Here is a 6,000-nt window from a genome sequence, read left to right as displayed (position 1 = left end):
AACACATGCGGGCTGCCTAGACCGTCTGAAAGCCCCCCAGTGGGTGTGTGGTGATGCTGCATCAGTTATACCATGCAGCAGCTATCACGGGGCTTTCCTGTGAAGCTGCAACTTTAATAAATTTGGGACTTACCCCAACTTTTTTTCCCAGACTGAGGGAAGTATGGCACATCTGCCATCTATCCAGCTCTGGAGTCACAGTGGAGGAGTTCCTGGGCGGATGGCAACCCATGATTGGTTGCCCGGGCAGGGAGTGGGCCAATGGCCACCAGAAACCGCCGTGCGTTGGGATTAGCCTCTGCCCCTCCCCCCACTGCAGAGAAAGTGCGGGGGGTTGCTTAAGGTGGCGGCAACCCAGTGCCATGTAGGCAGCCCCCTGCACTTAACTCATAGAACTCACTCTCAGCTCACATACTTCAAGCCCTTGGTACACAAACCTAAGTGTCTGACCCATTTCTGCTTCAGCATTCACACTAGGCGTAGACTTCTCAATACACATAGCCTCTTGAATCTTTCTCTTGTGAAATTTAATTCATTTACCAAAATAAACATATTGACTTTCATTATTTCACCCACATGCTCTTCTCTTGCATGCAGTACCCATGGTTTACTTCTATTACTCTTATGCTTAATATCTGCTCAATGTTCTATTACCCGAAGAATGAGTATGTTGTTTGTGAGCTGGTCTGGGAAAAGTGGATAGAAATATATTCAATAAATAAATACAATCTTTCTGCTATGATCAATTTTGTATGCCCCCCCCCATCTTTTACTGGTCTCTAAGGTGTCACTTCCTGATGTGTCACTTCCTGCATAACATCTCACTCATCACCAAGACCATAACCATCTTAATTTATGAGGTTGTCGTCTTTATTTGGATTCAAAAATGTGTTTTTGTGTTTTGGGATGCTGGCCCCAACTCTGCCTTCAACTTAGGTTCTTGGGCAAGTTACTTTCTTTTAATCTGAACAGTTTGCCTTTGGGGAAATGAGTGTTTTGTGACTGACCATACTCACCATGGCAACCATTTTATGAGTGGGCAAGCCCCCCACCCATGGAAGCCATTTTGTGAGAGTCCCATGACACTTCCTCAAAATTCCAAGTGAGCCCACCAGCCCCTCAAATTTGGGGATCCCTGCTCTAAGTCTTTCTAATGGCCCTTTGTTGTGATATGCAGGCCTATAATGTTCAAAATCAATGATCTATTAATGCAAAAAATTAGATTTTAAAAATCCTATACACCAGGGGAAGGCAACATGGCGTCCTTCGTATGTCTTGGACTATCACTTCTGAAAGGCACCAGTTTCCCTACCCTGCATCTCCCCCCACCCCAATGAGTCAACTGGCAAGGAAGAACATTAACTGCTGAACTTTCCAACTAAGATTGTAGTGCCTGAATTTGCTTTCCTTTTCCCCCTCCTCCTCCTCCCTCCCAATCCCCTTTCCTTTTGTGTCATGTCTTTTAGATTGTAAGCCTGTGGGCAGGGACTGTCAAGAAATACTTTTGTAAGCCGCCGTGAGAGCCTTTTTTGGCTGAATGGCGGTATAAAAATCCTTAAATAAATAAATAAATAAATAAATAAATAAATAAATAAACATTCACCCCTCATTGAAGGCATCCCATCACCTTAGCCTCCCACAACAGAAGTGGATGGTGCAAGACCACAAACCTCGTCTGTGAGCCCCAGAGGCTGCTGTTGTGCACCACAGCCAGTCTTTGCTTAAACCGGGGGCTTCCAAGCTGCAGTATGTAGGTCATGGTGGCAGCTGTCCCCCAAAGCCATGAGCCCAAGCTCAGAGAGCCACCGCAGTCCCTCAACTTGCGTAGGGTGTTCCTCCAGCCAGACCACGGAATCAGGACTTTTGATTCAAAAAAGACAATCTGGAAAGGGGAAGCACACTTCTGAATGTGGGCTCCATAGCAACAGGGTAGGCATAGACACATAGGAAGCTGCCTTCTACCGAGACAGAACGTTGCCCCATCTAGCCCACTATGTCGACACTGACTGGCAGCGGCACTCTCCAGAGTTTCAGGCAGCAGCTTTTCTTGCCCTACCTGGAGATGCCAGGGATCAAAGGTGGGACCTTCTGCATGAAAAGCAGGTCCTCCACCACTGAGTTGCAGCAACTGCCTGAGGTTGGTTTGGCCTACAACTGATATTTTGGCCTACAACTAATATTTTGGCCTACCACTCCCCTCAGCCCTAGCCAGCATAGCCAATATTGAGGGATGATGGAGTTGCAGGCCGAAACATCTGGCGGGCCAGAAGGAGTTGCCCACTCCTGCCTTAGCTCCATCAGATGCACAATGAAATGTGGATGGCATTAGGCACTTCACTGCTCTCATTGAAATGCCCTCTTCAATGTGCATCGCCATGCATGTCAAGATACACAGCGAACTACACATGCCAATGAGAGCAAGGCACTGGAAAACAACCCTCCTAGGTTGAAGGATTTTTATCTGGCTCTTCAGACAAAAAGGGCTCCCGGGGCAGCTTACAAAAATTAATAGTTAGAGCCCCTGCCCCCCTTAGGCTTCCTAGCTAAAAGATATGACACAAAAGGGATTGGGAGTGAGGAGAAACAAACTGAGACACTAGTTCATCATTCCAAAATCTGTATAACGTGCAGCTTGAGTGGAAAAGAATTCCGAGAAGAGGAGGAGCCCAAAATTGCTGATCTCTCAATAGAGCCAATGGCATGGCTTCCTTTCACACCATCTGCTTCAGCCTGATGGAATGCCTGCAGCTAGAGGTGACAGTTGATGGAGGGAGGTGTGTGATGGAGGTGGCTTTGTAGCAGAGCTGATTGAGGCCCTGCCCCACCCCCTCCACTCCTTCGACTATCACAGGAACTCTACACCTCTCTTCCCCACCCTGGGCTCCTCCACTTGTGTTAGACTACAATGCCTGCCATTCCCAGCCAAATGCCATGCTGACTGGGGATGAGCGAAGGCTGCACTAGGCCCAGAAATTTAAACCAACACATGAAGATGCCTTATTTCAGCTCTGCCCTAGATCTCACCCTCAGAGGTGTGTTGGGTTAGAACTTTGGGTTGGAATTCCTTTACAGTGATTGCACCCAGGGTGTGGAACTGCCTGCCCATGGAAGCTCATCTAGCCCCCTTACTAATGACCTGTCACGGAATGGCAAAGGCCTTCCAGTTCTGGCTGGCATTTGGCTTGATGATCGCTGCTTTGTTTTCACCACTCTTATTTCTTAAAGTGGCTTTTACTTTGTCTTTCGTAGTCTTGATAACTATTTTATTGTTTGTTTGTTCTTTAAATGATTGTGCATTGACTTGAGCACAATATGGAGAAAAGGCAGATTAGAAATTTTAATAATAAATAGACCCTTAGCTGGAGAGCAGTTCTCCAGAGCGTGGTGCAGAACTCTTTCACAGGTCTCCTGCCTGTTCCTTTTAACTGGAAATGTTGGGCAATGAATATGCTACCTTTGGCATGCAAAGTAATGCTCTATCAGACCCCAGCTTATCCTTATCCTGGGAAGGTTTGTGCATATAAATCCCCCTCATTTTTGTTCTCATCAACCCCAAACTGACAAACTGTGTATTGAAACGGATGATATGTCTGAAAAATCTTACCTTTTTTTCCACAGGTTTCTGAAATAACGTATTTTCTGGACCTAAAGGGTATAACAGATTTTAACACCTAAGTATATATATGTAGATTACATAAGCCTGTTTAATTAAAAAGAAAAAAATAATTATCTAGGACATGATTGCTAGTTATATCAACCGTCGTCTGCAGCAGGCAGCAGGCAGGCGATGGCTATTGAGCAACATCTGCTGGTGAATACTATGCATAGATATTTTGACAAGAAGAAGTTTGGAAACACAAAAAATGATAGCAGACCGTCAACCCGCCTTGAAAACATTTTTGCAGTATTATAAGACAATCCAGCACCTCCATGTTAAATATTAGCTGAGGATTTACTATTAAAGGCATGGGACATGGCTTATGTTTCCATCCCAATGTTATGAACTGTTCTGCTGAGACATCAGGGCAGGCTCTTCAGTACCGCTTTAAAATGGTTTATAATGGTATTGACAACTGTTGGGGCCCAGGACACACTCCATATACATTTTTCAAACCATTTTCGAAGTGTTATATCCTGCTTGGTATAAATCTGGCCCAGCTCAGCAAGAGCTCAGTACTGACATGCAATGCAGCGCCTTGTTGCTGTTACCATCAGTACTGCTATGCCAGTATTTAATCTCTCCACCTCAAACCCTGGTCTGAAGAGGGATGGATACTGCATGGTTGAGAAGACACACACCCCCAACCCAAAAGTGGAGACCTTAAACCTACACCAAGTATTCTCTCCAAAGTAATCTTTCCAATTCCTATTAGTAGCTTATGGGAAGCTGCTGGCAGAAAAGTAATTATGTGGTAAAGACATTCTTGTCAGAACTCATAAGACAATGCATAAAAGGAGGCATTCAAACTCCCTAAGGTGAGCTGGTTCCTGACAAGGCTTCACAATTTATTGAAGGCAAGAGATGTAGCAGGAGGAAAGGAGAAAGTTAAGTTGCTGGACTCCAGTTAAAAGGTGGTCACGCCACAAGTATAGAATTTGGCAGGACACACTGAGTAGGAAGGGTGAACCAATGAAACGTTGTTGGAGGTGGGAGGACTCAGAACTGGGTCAGGAACAATACAAATTTGTAAGTGATTGCTAACAAAAAGGTGCCCAAGAAATATAATAAAACATGTAGACCAATTCCCTTTCAGCCTATTGTTTGGCTTTCATCTACAAAGAGCAATCTTTTTTTAAAAAAAAAATCTATACCACCGTATGTCTTCAGTTCTGTGTTCCATTTCAACTTCAGATTCCAGGAAAACATGCATTTGGGAAGAGAAGGCCTAACCAAGGAATATTATTTTGCAGAAACAGTTTACTCTTATTCCTTTAAAAGTAGTTAACTCACTCTTCATGTATTAATTAATTAATTAATTAATTGCTTTATGTTTCCTAACTTACAGGCAAAAGCTAGAAAATTAAGCATGGTCCTCCTTTTATGGCTCCAGTGATAGTTGTGGGGCTCAGATGTTCCTTTTCCAGAAGGCTCTGTGATTTATCTTACAAACAATAGCCCCAGTTACCTGAAGCAGGACCTATTAACATGATGTTGCAATGTCAGTCCGCCTGATAAATTAAAGCAGATGGCAGAGAGAGCGATCACACTTTGCAACACCTGGAACCAAATGTCCTGAATCAAGAGCCAGCTTTCCCCAAGTAGTGGATTCAGCTTTTAATCTCTAGAAAATTATTATTTTTTATTAATTATTACATTTATATACCGCCCCATAGCCGAAGCTCTCTGGGCGGTTTACAAAAGTTAAAAACAGTGAACATTAAAAAGAAATATACAAAATTTGAAACCATAAAAAGCATAAAATATAAACAAAAACAGACAATATCCATTTAAAAAGAACTGTTCTGGGGTCAGTTCAAAAACTCAGCATATGCTGTTAAATGCCTGGGAGAATAGAAAAGTCTTGACCTGGCGCCAAAAAGTTAACAACGTTGGTGCCAGGCAAGTCTCATCAGGGAGATCATTCCATAATTGAGGGGCCACCACTGAAAAGGTCCTCTCTCTGGTTGCCATTCTCCAAGCTTCCCTCGGGGTAGGCACCTTGAGGAGGACCTTAGATGTTGAGCATAGCGTATGGGTAGGTTCATGTCGGGAGAGGCATTCCATCAGGTATTGTGGTCCCAAGCTGTGTAAGGCTTTATAGGTTAAAACCAGCACCTTGAATTGGGCTCGGAAACAGACAGGCAGCCAATGCAAGCGGGCCAAAGTCGGTCTTATATGCTCGAACTTTCTGGTTCCAGTTATCAATCTGGCCGCTGCATTTTGCACAAACTGCAGCTTCCAAACCGTCTTCAAAGGCAGCCCCACATAGAATGCATTGCAGTAATCTAATTTGGAGGTTAGCTCAAAAAGCTAACTATACCTCAAACTATAGTCTCTCC

This window comes from Elgaria multicarinata, chromosome 5, assembly GCF_023053635.1.
Source record: "Elgaria multicarinata webbii isolate HBS135686 ecotype San Diego chromosome 5, rElgMul1.1.pri, whole genome shotgun sequence".
Classification (NCBI taxonomy): domain Eukaryota; kingdom Metazoa; phylum Chordata; class Lepidosauria; order Squamata; family Anguidae; genus Elgaria; species Elgaria multicarinata.
The sequence above is the reverse complement of the archived record's forward strand: the minus strand, read 5'-3'. Positions refer to the sequence as shown.